General features: G+C 39.7%; 1 long non-coding RNA gene across 1 annotated transcript in view; it reads right to left on the bottom strand.

The window, feature by feature from the left end:
- Nucleotides 1-735: 735 nt before the first annotated feature.
- LOC135981614 (uncharacterized) overlaps nt 736-15,502 on the bottom strand; it is a 213,814-nt gene continuing 199,047 nt past the window's right edge. Inside the window, exon 4 of the long non-coding RNA XR_010598713.1 lies at nt 736-6,711. This is a non-coding gene — a long non-coding RNA (uncharacterized LOC135981614). The remainder of the gene's footprint in view (nt 6,712-15,502) is intronic.

The following is a 15,502-nucleotide window of genomic DNA, read 5'->3' as shown; positions in this document are numbered from 1 at the left end:
GTGGTGAGCAGAGAAGGGGTTAACCATACAGCCATCTACAAATATATCAAAGATTGTTTATTTACCAGGTTTTAGGATTTTTTTTGGTAGAGATGTATGTTAAAATAATAAAATAATAATAATAATACTCAGTAATTTTCAGATTTTCAAATGGCCACCAGAGGGAGCCCATAAACTCTCATGAACATAAGTGACAGAGGCATATTGAAATTGATAAGAAAAATCTAAATAAAAAAAATGGAACGTAAGGGCTGCAGAGAAACAAACTATTTTCTTTAGTGCACACCAAGATCTACATAGCTGCAGAGTTTCTAGAAAAATGACAAAGCTGACTGTACATTATGCTGCTAAAACAATTTTTTAAAAGTCCCATGCTTTTTGGTTATATATTTTGCCATAACTAGCATTCCTTTAAAAAAATTATATATGCATTGCTTTTGTTTTGGAGAGTGATATCAAAGCAAGTAGATCTGGATAGAAAACAAAAATGCAGTCACCTGTGGAGTTTTGCATACGCAAACAGATGCATTTTAGGAAACCATTTGAAATTCTGGCTCTGAATGCACAGCTAATTAAATAATAAAGTTCTGATGTGTCCGAAAGTAATCTACCATAAATGAAGATGAACTGATGAATGTTTGACGTCATCATGATATGATTTATTAATCTTTCAACAGTCTGGAATTGTTGGTTTATGAGATATATATATATATATATATATATAAAACAACATTCAAGAAAACTGCTTTTATGCGTCTTGAGAACTGTACTTCCCAGTGTGAGCTCATTACAATGAAGCAGGTTTAAGCCCCAGTCCTGCCATTTGTAACATGACAACCATGGGGACTCCATATAGGTGCAGGGGTCTATCTACAGGTTGTAAATTGTCACATTGGGCCATAGTAACTAGTAGAAAAATTTAAATTCTTTAGATAAAGGGATGAACATAATCCTACAGAATGCTGAGTCTCTTCTAGAAGATCCTTAGCTGTCTTAAATATCACTGACTTCAGTGAGTACTGAAAGAACTCAGTTTCTCAGGATCTGAATTTAAATATTATATATGATTTCCGTAAGAGTCTTTGTTATGTAGGTCTGAGTCAAAATAAGGTTCAGACCTACCAATAAAAGACAGTTGGAAAATATCATTTGTTTTCCTTTGAGGCCACTAAACAAAAAGGTATTAATTAAGAGTCTGATTGTGCCCCATTTGCTCATGCAGAGTGTCACTGGTGTCTTACTCTCAGCTATATCTTCACAGGCCTTACTCAGCTGGGCAGAGGAGTAAGCCCCTTCATCTCCCTTCTCAGCCCTGACTAGACTCCAGCCACAGGGGGGAGTGCAGGGGCTGCTTGCTTAATACTCCCCATCAGCAAATGGGCAGGAAGGGAGTGGAGAGGGGCAGAGAGCAGGAGGAGCCCAGACTTTGCTCCACCCACTCGTTGGCCAGAGCAGCTGCCCAATGTCTGGGGGTTGGGGAGGGGTGGTTGAGCTACTCCACAGTATTGCCAACCCCAGACATTCCAGAAATCATGAGTCAGGCCCCAAAACGTGATCAGCTTAAAAACCATGAGGTTTTTTAAAATGGAGGTTCTTTTTATTTGCCTTCGGGGTTCATGTTTTCAGGCTTTTCTCAGCAAACAAGGTTTAGAAACATGCTGTTTCTTGAAAATGAAAGCTGAGATTGTCACCTAATCACATGATGACCGGAGGTGGGCTTTAAAAAAAACAAAAAACCAAATAGCATCAGACCTGTGATTATTCCTGGCAGGAAAAGGATGAAGTAACTCATTCTTCATCAAAGCATGACAGGGGTGAGAGGGTGGGGGCACATGCCAAGTATTGTCACTCAAATCACAGTTTGTTCTCTGGTCTGCTCCTTTGTGAGACTATAGGGTCAGTGAGACAACTCACAGGGCAGGATACTAGTCAATGTGAGTGCTGAAAGCAGAATCTGCTTCTGTGTGGTTAAACAGAAAAGAAGCTGTTAGCTCACTTCAAAATAGCAGAGAAAAGGATTTTTCCTTCATTCGTCATACCAATTTGTTTTGCCACTCTTCTCCCGCTCCACTCCCCAGCAACCTGGCTTAAATTTATGCTATTTTCTGCTACATAAAACTTTAAAATTTGTCTGTAAGACCTTATACAGTTTCTCAGCTGGTGTAAATCAGGGTAGCTGCACCGAAAGTAGAGCTATGCAGATTTACACCAGCTGAGGATCTGGCCCACAAATCTTATCATAAGGCCAAGGATATTAAAAAAAAAAAAAAAACCAAGAATTTTTCTATAACAGTGAAATTACAGTCTTTCAACAGTGCATGTTGATTGTGCCATCTGGCACATGATTTAAGTACTTAAATTAAGCACGCAAATCAATGCAGTGTTGAAAGACTTTACATAAATAATATTTTTCCACTTTCAAGCGTCTGAATTTTTTTATGGCCCAAACTCTAAAGGTGCATGGAGAAAAATATGTGCAGACTTCCATGTGTCATCCTCCTTTTACAGGACTGCATCCTCTGTATATTTTGCCTCACCAGCAATGGAATTTTCTCTACACACACGCCTCCAAATCACATGACATGATGTTATGTAGCTTCTGTTTATTCAAAAGATTATCATGAGTGCAGTTTAATTGGAAATTGATGAGAGGCATTTAAATACCGACCAACCAACATGTTCCTCCGTGTTAAAATTATTTCCCCCTATGCTAGCAAAGAAGGTGTAGCAGAAAAGGCTTTTCCATTCCCAAAGGCCGTGGAATCACCTCTTGGAGGCCACTGCTGTGTCTATAGGGGGAGCTCCACTGGCAATAGGGCAGCTATGTTTCAGGGCAGATAGATTTACACTGAAGGATGACAGGCAAAATGTTTGTCACTAGGTTTTTTTGCCCAGGGAGCCAGCTTTAATTTGTGGCTGGGGCTCCATAGGAGACAGGTTAGCGGGGACTGGCTTCTAGCTATCCTCCTTTCAAGTCAATTGCTCCATCCCTGCCTCTGGGGCTTGGTCTACACTACCCCCCTAATTCGAACTAAGGTACGCAACTTCAGCTACGTGAATAACGTAGCTGAAGTCGAAGTACCTTAGTTCGAACTTACCTTGGTCCACACTCGGCAGGCAGGCTCCCCCGTCGACTCCGCGGTACTCCTCTCGCCGAGCTGGAGTACCGCAGTCGACGGCGAGCACTTCCGGGTTCGACTTATCGCGTCCAGACTAGACGCGATAAGTCGAACCCAGAAGTTCGATTGCCAGCCGCCGAACTAGCGGGTAAGTGTAGCCAAGGCCTGGGTGGTTTTTCCAAAGCCAGAGACCTGATGCTCCTGCTGGTGTGATCCAGGGATGAACTGAACTGATTGAATATGTATTGCTTGCCCTTCATTTAGAAAAAAAAATCAAAATTCTAGAAAGCAATAGTATAGAGTTATAATCATAAATGTGCATTTAAAAAACACGCAGGTGGGGTGGGTGTGCAGGAATCAATAGCATTTTATGTTTGTAAAGGGTCTGCTCCTTTGAAAAGCAGAGATGACTCAATTTTAGAACTAGTATTTCAAGAAGGGATGAGTTATTTCAAGAGGAGAGGAGTTATACACCCTCTTGATCAGGTAATTCTGTTTATTTTGTGTAAGGGATCTAGGACACCTGTGTTAGTTTTAAAGCTACTATATATACACACACAGCATTGACTGATAAATTTTGGCAAGTTCCACCTGTTATTTCCACATGTGTGCACTAAGAAAATACTCAGTGTAAACATTGACTTTGAAGTAGTACCAAAAACATTTACGATAAAGTGTCAGTATAGTCCTGTATGTTAACTTGCTAAAACATACAGCATGTTGGCCTTGTTCTATGTTTCTTTAAAGAAACAAAGGAAAACACAAGTAGTGAAACCTGCCTTGAACACCACCTCCAATATCCAATCCCTTTTCTTAAAGGGACACCATCGACTTGAAAAAAATCACTCTTCTGTCTGAAGTTATTTTACCTACTCTTGTTGCAAGTAACACCTAAGATTATCAGAACTGAAAGAAATTAGAGGAAGTTATATTTCCCTATTTTTCTGTTTATTTTATTCATTTGATAGCCCTTCCTATTTTGTCAGTTTATATCCTTATCGCACACACAAAAATGACACTAAGAGAACATTAAAGATGACAAAAGTCAAGTAATCAAAAATCAGGAAGTGCCAGAAATTAAGGATGTTCGTGCAATCTGAATCTGACCCCCTTAGGTGAATGCATTAGGATACAGTCTTTAATATATTATCACATACTAGTTTTTCGTACAGGACCCCTGCATCATTAAGTTCACAGAATGGGGATGAATCAAAGTTGTGTAGAGAAAGAGACTTGTCTGTGGCACCCCTGTGTTTGTTGCAGAAGTTGGAAGGAGTGTAGTGAATGAGGCACGGGATTGCAGGAAGAGAAAGGAAGATCTCATGGTGAAGGCAATTGAATGTTGCCTTGGACTACTAGATTCTATCCCTGCCACAGAATTCTTATATGATCTGGGCGAATCACTTAAACCAAATTTTTCACAAGTGGTCAGCGTAGTGCCTGAAATTAATTTTAACTTCTTTTTTTCTTTTAAATGGACTAGATTTCAAGTTGGTGTTCCTACAAGTACCCATTTAAAGATATTCCCCCCAAAGTTTCCAGTAAAATTTTGTTTCAAGATGACTTATATTGGAGCAACCATATATTTTTTGCCAGCTGGGTGGTTACTTATCACAGGTTGCACTGTATTTCTATAGTTAACACCAGTCCATCCCCACAGAACTAATTTGGTACTGGGACTAATTTGTTGTCCCAGATGCAGTTTCTCCTGGTTGAACTGGGCCACTAGTATTCGAATTGCTGAACTTTTCCTTGTTCTTACTGTATTTTAAAACATCCCTGCTTAGTGTGGTCTTGAAATATCAGTTAGTTCATATACTGTTGCTTGAACAGTGTAGATGCCACCAAATGCGTTATGCACCTCCATTATGTTCAGTTATGAGCCAAATCTGGAATGCTACAGAGTAGGATGCTGGTGAGGAACAGATGTCCTGTTGATGCCATCCAGTCATCATGTTTTAGGACTTCTGGAGGGTCTTTTCATCCTGTATTCACTGGGACAAAGTCAAAGGTGATTTTCAGAGGGAAGTTGGTAAGCATTTGGAGCAGATGACCATATCTCCTAGAGAGCACTGGGCAACCATTTGAGAGAACGTGACCCAGTTAGTTAGAAAAAAGATCGCTTAATTCAATTTGAATTCATACCATTTTGTGTGTTCGGTTTGTGAAATATATTCTTGAGGTGCCTCATTACTGACAATACTTATACAGTGCAGGCTTTAAGTTCTTTCTCAGTGTCACCCATGTTGTTGACAGAGCCGAGGGAGGTGAAATTACTGACAGACATTCTGAACTGGGTAGCTGATGATAGATGCTAGAGCCCACAGTGTTCAAAATTCCAACTGGAAATTTTTTTTCTTTACCCCAATTAAGTTCAGGGCAGTTTTTGCCACTGAGCTGTCCAGGGCTTTAAGTGCTGCAACCGGCTCATCCATTGACTCAACAGCAAGCACAATGTCATCAGCAAAATCAACATCAGTGAGATTCCTAGGTCATATGCTTAAAATGCATTTGCTTAGTATCTGGCCAAGCACATAGTCAATGATGGCATTGAAGAGTCCTAGGGTGGCAACACATCTTTATGCAACACTTGACCTAACTCGGAAGAAGTTGATTCTTTTCCCACTTACAAGAACATAATGTGAGGAGGAGTCATCTGCAGAGCTTGTGTGGGAGGCCTGTGAATTTCAAGATCAGGCTGAGCAATTCTGTGTCAGAGTCAAACAGTCTTGATATCCAATGAAATGGGAACAGGGCACTTCAGTTCTCGCGCCTTCTTGATAAGCTCACACTGTGAAGATTTACTCCATCATGAAATGGCTATTTTTTTGTGGATTTATCTTGCTCCTTAAGATTTCAATGGCTCCAGCCAAGAAGACAGAAGATAAAACGTTCCCTGGGATGGATAGAAAGTAATTCCATGATAGTTACAACAGTCTTATTTGTTGCCTTTGTGTGTCCAAATAATGCTTTTTTGCCATTTGGATGGGACCAACTCTGTCCTCCAGATATTATTGAACAGCATCTGTGGCCACAAAAGAATAGCTGGCCCAGCACTTTAACAGTTCCACAGATCCTGCTGCTTTATTTATCTTAAGCTTCTTTAAATAGCATCTTGAAATATCCCCATTGAATACTGTCTTGCAACTCACCTCTCTTACATTAAAAGAATCTCAGTAAAAGTTTCTGTTGACTCCGAGATCTACTCTGTGCTATTAGTTCTTTGACCATGCTGTACAGCTAGTAAGGAACTGGGATCCTATTGCTTTGCTTTCAAATAGCAACATCCAATCTGCTTTCCTCCACTTGCCAGGGCACCCAATTACTGTGAGATGCTTGGTTTCACCTTTGAAGAGATGTACACATGCTCATGCTCAGTTTTGTGTATTGGCTTAGAGTCCTTGAGTTCTTTCCTGAAATGTGTTGTTACAAAAATTAAAAATAAAAAAATAGGGGCCATGATCTCCTGTTTAAAGATCATATAATTCTGGGAATTGTCAGAAGCTCTGGAGGGTGTTTTAAGCCATTTTCCACAGAACAGGTTTCCAACTGGAGCTCAAGAAGAGAGTCTTCTACTGCTGTTCTGGCATATCTGCACATAGAAATAGATACTTTAGTGTGAGAGTCATGTCTTTCATTGGGCAAAGCAATCTAAAGTAATGAACTAGTGTTTGGGGTACAGGCCGCCAAAAAACTTATCCTTAGGCAGCTTTCAAAGCACAGAATAATAATATCCATATTACTGAATATTCCATGTTACTGAAGTATCATCAGTTTGGGTGACTAAACGGTATAGGGAGCTGCCGGACAAGAAGGTCATTTTCTGGACTGCTAAGCAAGCTATCATTAATTTATAATATGAATTATCAAATGTTCAAATCTAAAAGAGCTATAAATCTGATTAGAGCCTTTTTTCCTTACCCTTTGGAAGGCAACATCTGCTTCAGGAAGCGAGACATTCTAGGCTTTGATAACACCACTGCGGACACTCTTTCCTGTTTTACTGGTAGAAGTTCAGGTAGTTGGTTTGAGAGGTGGGATCCAGAGCCCACAGTGATGCTAAATGGCTATAGACTATAGTTTCTTGAGAACTTCAGCACTTCTCAAGGCCCAGTTCAACCTCCGGGTTTCTAGTTTGTAATGAAATAGAAACTCATGGGAAATGTGTCATTTTGAGTTTTGTAGGAACATTTCACTTCATAGGTCAGATGCTGCCTTGCTGCAAATGGGCACAATTCCATTGAAGATAAAAGAGTTACACGAGAAGTGATTTAACCCCCTGTGTAATGTACACAATAAGATACTCAAGTCATCTTCTGACTAATTTCTCACTCAAAAGCTTTCAGTTTTACAAGACAAATACAGTGTTTGTCCTATGTTTGACAAGAAAATGTTCAGTTGAAGAATCATAGCCCTATAATTACAAATGTTTCAAGCCCAATAATCTTTTGTTTACATCAGTCAGTGATCAATTACTGCTCACTTTCATCATAATCCTAGATTTCTTTAGACCACTCAGTAGTAATTCTAGCTTGCTTTCATCATTCCTGTGGTGAACATATACCAATAATTAAATCTCTCAACAGAAGAAATCAACATAATGTGGAGATTTAAGATTGTAAAGCAGCAAGAAATGGGCCTGTATAGAATCGTGAGAGCAACAGCAGTGACTAATTGTGAGAATCTCCTTCAGCATTGGGTGTTTTGTGTCAGTGATGAAATACTAGTTGGGTGACCTCAGCCATTTTAACTCTCTGGGTACCTACTCTTTTTGTTAGAAAAAGGCCCCCTTTCATTTAGTTACTGAGCCGGACAACACAATTAATTATGGAAAGATGGGTCTACAGTTGCTGAGAACTTCACTGATAATATGGAGAAAAATCTATATAGGTACCTATTATGCAGTATCAGTGAATTTATTCTCAGCTACTTCACAGGTGTATTTTAAGTATCATGATCCTGCAACAGAGATTATATGACTTCCCAGTCACACAGGAAGTCTGTGGCAGAAGTGGGATTTGAATGCTGCTCTCCTGAGTCCTAGCCCAGTACCTTAACTGAAGACCATTCTTCCTCCATATAAGTCACTATGATAAAAGTCTGGCAACTGACTGATCTGCATCTTGTCATTTATTGTAGACAACATTGCATCAGATGGATGGGGCTAGTCAGAGAGAGAGGACAAGTAGTGAGCATAATGGTGGAAGGGCTGAGGGGAACCTAGCAAAGGCTGACATCAAGATGATGTTATTCTTACTAGGTCTTTAGTAGCTTCCATCATGATGATTTATGAGTCCAGCCAAGTGCTGAAAGAAATAAATGAGGCTTAACATTAGCTTTCTAAAGACAACAATTATGTCTCTATAGAGGAAGGGCATAAATGATGGCTAGATGTCTACAGAAAGATGACATTAGCAGAGAGATACTGGAAGTGGTGCTAGGTTTGTATATATGCAGTACCCAGAGAGCTGTATTAAGAGAAAGGATGAGGAGAAAAGCTGCAGAAACAGCTCCTTGGAGTCCCAAAGCTTAAAAAGCACTTTGTAAGAGGAAATGTGTATCTAGGGATAATGAAATGAGATTTGACAAGGGTAGTTCAAGCCATGATTGTGTAGGCTGTTGCATCCCTTGTCCCTTTACTGAGCTGTATGTTTCTTATACTGATAACTTTAGTAATGCAAAAGCACTACAGTATATAAGCCAGTTAACAGTAGCCTGAATTAAGTCACCCCCCTCCCCACAAAAAGACACAGTTATATTAAAAGTCTAACCTTAGTTTAATCTTCTGTGCCCACTATTGCACAGGTGGCTGGTCCAAAGCCCACTGACATGGAGTCCTTCCTCTTACTTCATTTGATATAGCCCATTCAAACGGCGGATTATTTCAAGGTGAGTTATGAAAGGAAGATTACTCTTGGCTTTAAATTCACAAAGGCAAGTCAATTTAAAGGCTGGCGGACACATCTGTGCAAACTCTGCGGTTTGGTTCACAAGAGGTTGGCAGCGAATCAACACCTTCACGTACACTTGGATTCTGGAGTTCTCTGAACTCCAACCTCCATGAGAATGTTCCCCACCTATCCCCAGCATTTCCAGAACTGACTAGAAACACTGCACTTCTCCTTCCTTAAAACAAACACCTCCATGTTGAGAGAAGCAATTCCCTTCCTGAGTCTGAGAGGGTGGTAAGCCATTTCCCCCTCAGCTGGCTCGGTGGCAGGCCAGCTAGCAGAAAAAATGGTTTCTAAATATGTTTCTTAAAAATCCACATCATGTCAGATCCACTAAGTATGTTCCAAAAACATTTAATGTTGAGGGTTTCAGGTATATTATTGTCACAACCCTACTCATCACAATGCCTACAAAACGTTTGAAAATAGCTGTGCAGCTGGGCCTGATCTAAACTCCACTGAAGTCAATGGGAGTCTCTGCTGACTTTAATCATCTTTGGAACTGGCTTCTAGTGTGCTTCCCCCTTTATTTCAATAACCATAGACATCTCACTGTTAACTTGTGCTCCCCCGTTTTGTTTCCTGTAACCACCTGGTGTCCCTAGTTATACATTTGTATTGTAAGCTCTTTGTATGCACAGCACCTAGCCCCAAGAAGCCCCAAGTAGGCACTATGACAATACACATCATTAATGAATGACTAGTAGAACCAGCAATTAAAAAAAATTAAATGTCAATACAGTTTTTAATTTTTAAAAAGAGAAAATTAGTGCCATTTTTACAGAAGATCTCTCCATTTTAGTATTTTTAATTAACCATGGAGCTGGTTGAAATGTTAATTTTGAATTGAAAAGTGGGGGAATACCTATTTTTTCCCCATTTTGTTCTGGCCAGCTCTGCTAGTTAGATTTCTGCTGCCCCTGATGTGTATTTTCAAAATAGCACCTCTCAAACTCCTTTTGGGTTATTTTTAACATTAACACTGGTGTACTATCAGCTTATACTACACATTGGCTTGTAAGGGCACATTTGATTACTTCACGCCACCCATACTTGTTTCACTGATGACTTTGTCCTCATCAAAATATACCGACCCGACAGCTGAGAGTGTTAATTAGGAAAAAGAGTAGTTGGCTTTGATTTTTCACTTTGCATGTGAGTGTGTAAAAAAACATTATTCCAAAAATGGGCTGGTACTTAAAAAAAAAAAAAAGGCTCTGAAGACATGAAGCCAAATAAGGACCCTCCCCAGGGACCAAACAAAATCAGAGCTATCAATAATATAATGCGAGAACACTGAGTTAAAAAAAAAAAAAGGCTCTACGGCTTCTTAAAAGAAACACGCTCTCTTTAGTGCCCTGTAAACCTATGAGAGAGCAGACCACTGGCACTTCAACCTCCTTGATTTGGTCAGGGACTATAAAAATGTTGACATTTCCCCTCAACTTTATAAGATAATTACTGTGGTGTTAATTGATGTATTTTTTTTAAAAATGCATTGAACATATTTTAGATTTTTAACTGCATCAAACTAAAGAGTCAGAAGAAGTTGAGCTACACAAGGAGGTTTCATTCACAAGACCACCACTCTGGAGACTTAGATTTAAACCCAGCCTGCTGCTGGTCATAAGTGAATCTGGACCATATTGGGAGCGGCTCTTGTGCTGCAGTGCAAGGAGAAAGGGGCTGGAGCCTCCTTCTTTGCCTCTTCCACAGAAGGGCCACTCACCTGTGAAGTTCCTGCACTCACACTCATCTTGGGTAGGTGCAGCTTCCTGCTAACCTTAACAGGGGCCCATGGCTAAATGCCACATTTTGGGCCATGGAGTTTCAGCGATCTCATCCTAGTTCCAAATGCTATTATTTTTTCTTATCACAAACCACATTGCAATTCAACATGAGTGGCAGTCCTGCTTTAGCAAGGCTAAATTTTGTTTTTAAAGAACAGATAAGATTAATTTAGAGTATTTTGTTTGCCTTTGCAGTAGATTGGAGGATGCCACAGAGTGATGCGTTACTGGCAGTTGCATATTTGTGTAGCACATTATACTATCCTAATCCACACAGTAGTGATGGATGGCAAACGAAAGGATTTTTTCTTCCATTTTAGGTTCCAAACCCTTGCTCTCACTCTGCTAGAGTCAATGGGACTCCATGCAGGTGCAAGCATCCTCCTGCATAGATCTCATTGCAGGATCAGGGCCTGTAGCCCAGAGCCTCAAAAGGTATTTAGGTGCCTAACTCCTGTTGTTGAGGATTTGGGCCTACATGCTTAATTTGTATTGAAATGCAGCTAGAAGATTTGTTAAGAACTCTGATTTTCAGGTTGTTTTCATTTTACTCCCTAAGGCTCTGATCCTGGAAAAACTTAAGCATGGGCTTACCTTTACATACTGTGAGCCAATGGGGTTACTTACTGTGTGTAAAATTAAGCACATGGGTAAGTCTTTGCAGGATCAGGGCTCAATAGTAAAAACAATGCCCTTGGAAATCCTGCAGATGTCATTCTCCAGGCTAGGTAATTTGCATTCTATGTTAAAAGCAAAATCTTTTTAACACTAACAAGTATCAAACAGAAAGGCTTGTAACATTTTTGGCTCCCTCCACTTTCTAGTATAATTTTCTTGGATTCAACTGCCTTTATGAATTTTACATAAAATAAAGCTTCAGGGCACTGATGCCTAATTCTTGCTCTGTAAGAGTAAATAAATAAATAAATAAAAGCACTAATGAAAGGCTGTTAGTAGGATTAAATGCTACTAGAGTGCATTTATTTCAATTTACAATGGCCCACAGTCTAGAGACTGTTCTCTTCCCATTCTAGTGCCAATTAAGAAACAAAGATTTACAGATGAGTTACTTTGTTTCATACACACTTGAAAATGAGGAGTATAATTTATGAAGAATTTAAGATGCAAATGTTAACTAGATGACTTGCCTTTAAGTGAGCAGAGCTCTGAGCATGATAGAAATGCTGACTGGAAGAAAGCACATTTTTCAGGCAGATAGAACTGAACACACAGATAACATCGCGAACTTCTGAAGACCTGTTTAATATAAACCTTTCTTAATATTCAACCAATCTTTTGCTGTTCTTGCCAAACAGGTACTTTCAGACTTATTTTCACAAAAAAAGTTGTAAAGTATAAAAAGAACCCTCCCCCCGGCCAACTAGACCAAAAAATGACCAAGGATTATATGGAATTGGATGGATAATCTCACAGAGAATCTCAAGGGAAATCAGGAAGCTGGTTCTAAGATTAAGCATCTTTTAGAACTGAGGAAATGGTGTACTGAAAAATCACAAGGCACCTATTTGGAAAAACACAATGCTTAAGCCAAAATTTTGCATAGCTCAGTTTCCAGACTTGAATATAAATCAGGGGTTCTCAAACTGGGGGTTGGGACCCCTCAGGGGGTTGCAAGGTTATAACATGGGGGAGTTGCGAGCCGTCAGCCTCCACACCAAACCCCGCTTTGCCTCCAGCATTTATAATGGTGTTAAATATATAAACAAGTGTTTTAAATTGATAGGGGGGGGGGGGGGATTGCACTCAGCAGCTTGCTTTGTGAAAGTGGGTGACCAGTACAAAAGTTTGAGAACCACTGATATAAATGGAGTGTAGGAAGTTGCGGCAGCAATGTATCATCTTTAATCTGTTCCCAAGCACTTCTAACTGGATTGGTTCACAATAGTTACTTAGGATTGATGGTACTAACAGGTCATTTTCAGAAGCAGAGTCCACACTTTCATCCATAACTGGATAATATATTGATCAGTGTATCATTAGAGTTGCTAACATGGAGAAGTTTAAAAGAGACCTCCTGAAATATGATCCCGTCTCAGTAGATAGGTTAAGAAACCCTCCGTGTTTGTACAGTGCCTAGCACAATGGGGTCCTGGTCCATGGCTGGGGCTCCTAGGTGCTACAGCAATATAAATAATTATACTTTTCCAGGAGGCAGAGGGTCTTTTTCCAGCTTCATAATGCAAGCACTACTACTGATACCCTGATCAATGAATATCTATTGTGTGCCACTGTTTACGTCAAAAAGAAAAGTTGAAGATCATGTTAATTTCTCACTCAATGACTGATGGGAAAACATTTTGTGCTTTTTTGCAGAGATTCCTTAATTTAATTTAAGAGCAGAAGTCAACATTACTGCACTGCAGCAACTGTAACTGCAATGGTCAAGACTTTGTAGGCATGGTGAAAAAAAAGGGCAGGAACTTTTTAAGTGGCAGACCACTAGGTAAGACCATTCTCAGGGATGTTAGTCTTTAAAAAGGGAGTAGGGTAGGACCTCTCAGATAGATGTGTTCAAGGAATATGGTCAAGGTGAGAGGCTCTGCTTTAAATAAATGTCATTAATTTGGAGAGCAGAAATGTGTTCTTCCTCCTGAAATTGCTTTGGAAGTAGACGAACAGTATAAAAAGATACAATGTGAAAATATCAGCGGCTGCATCCTTTTGCACTGAAAGGGTTCCAGGAGCAGATAGCTAGCTCAAGACACTTGGAAATTACAGTCCTGACAAAAGAAAACATTGATTGGACTTGACAGCAATTATTGTTATTATTATTATCTTATTTAAGTACTGTTGGTGCTCTTGGTCAGCTCATGGATCAGTTGAGTTCCTCTGGAGGGACTCTTGTCTTTGCATTTTGTTGACATGTGAGTGATCCAGGAGAAAGTTCACAGAGTCCAAATTTCAAAGTTGCATGTAGAAAAACAAATTTTAAATTTGCACTCACAGATTTCAGCAGAAGCACTCATACACTCATCCACAGAAACAATACCTGACTAATCACAACTAACCCATGCAATTTGAATAGTGAATATTCAGAATTGTTAACAAACAATTCAGAGTTAAAAAGCTTTGCAAAAACATTCAAATAATTCTGAATGACAAATATGAGGAAATCACAATTTGCTTGTGGCTATTCACTGTGCATAGCAGTGATTGAAATGATCAAAATGAATTATTCCTATAGAATAGTATACTGTTGTAAACAAATAGGCCGCCCTCCGCACAACCCCTCATGACTAGGGTGCCTCTGCACTGCCCTGCTCTCTATTTATTTTCCTTCTTCCTGGCCCTTTTATACAGGCTCCACTCACTTGCTCATCCAATCACAACCCTTATTAGGGTCTGGGTTTATTCAGACAAAATAAACTCAAAAGTAAAACTCAAAATCCTGAATCTGTCCTGGGGCCTGGTTCTTACCTCAGAACATGGATAAGCAAAATAGTTCCTTCCGGGTCTTTATTTTTTAAATCGGTTCTTAGGAGGTGACCCGCTGTGGGGTTCAGTTGGTAATGCCCTGCTCCAAGCTGACAGCCTTGTAGACTTCCCAATCAACCCTTTAAGAGAATTGCTTCAGCTGTCTTACAAGGAACCAGCTGCTTGAGGTTCCCTCTGCACGCCAGCTGTCTCTGGTTGGCTCATTTTGCAACCCTGCTCCAGGCTTCACCTCTCCTGCAGGCAGCTCCCTCGCTCCCTTTGCTCTCCCACAACTGTTGATTTGCTGATATACTTAACTCCAGGAAGGATGATATTTTACACATAAGGAAAGCAGTAATTATGTTATACTTAATAAACTTCTGCTCTTTTTAACATAGCTTCTTTTCTTAGACTACAAGCCGGCAACAGGATACAACCCCAGGGATCCTTTGGAGGATGGGAGTTTTGTCTTCTTTCTTAGTCTAATTCATTGAATGACCACTAAGGAAATCTTCTGCTGGCTGAGAGGTTCTTGATGACTCCTTATTCACATCCTGTATCATCTCCACAAATTTAATTTATCTCTCTGCCTGCTGATAGGAACTAGACCCACTCTAGATTGGCGCAGGAGATTCACAAAGAACCATTTTACTTAATAACTAGGTGTTATTACTAGAAAAACAATTCCTATTTTTGTTATTTAGGTTAGATTTAGTCCTGGATTGGCAAACGTTTTCTATTATGAGACTATAAATAAAACCCTTTGGCAGTAATATTTTTGAACTCTAATAGCTCAAATACCACTTTTATAATAAAAATATTAAATTTTATATAGTTGAGAGCCTGTGTGACAATTTTCAGTCTGGAGCCCATTTTTGCAATTAAATAAAAAACACAAGAAAAGTAGCTTATAGTGTAAATGCTCATAGACCTTTATCTATAGAGAAGAGAATAACACTACTATAATGCCATTTAATGTCTCTTGTCCCTTTTAGGAACAAACCCTAAATGTTTGAATTAACTCCCAGTGTTTAAATCCGTTGCTAACGGAGGACAGATTGGGAAACAGCAAAACCTTCTCATTCCATTGCTACTGAAGATATCCTGATGCCACCTTTGCAATTGGGACCACTTGGCCTTCTCATTAGTAACCACAGTAGAAACAAAGGAATTGTGAGAGCCAGATTATGGCCCAGATCCTGTAATG

This window comes from Chrysemys picta, chromosome 2 (assembly GCF_011386835.1).
Source record: "Chrysemys picta bellii isolate R12L10 chromosome 2, ASM1138683v2, whole genome shotgun sequence".
In the NCBI taxonomy this organism is placed as follows: Eukaryota; Metazoa; Chordata; order Testudines; family Emydidae; genus Chrysemys; species Chrysemys picta.
The sequence above is the reverse complement of the archived record's forward strand: the minus strand, read 5'-3'. Positions and strand labels throughout refer to the sequence as shown.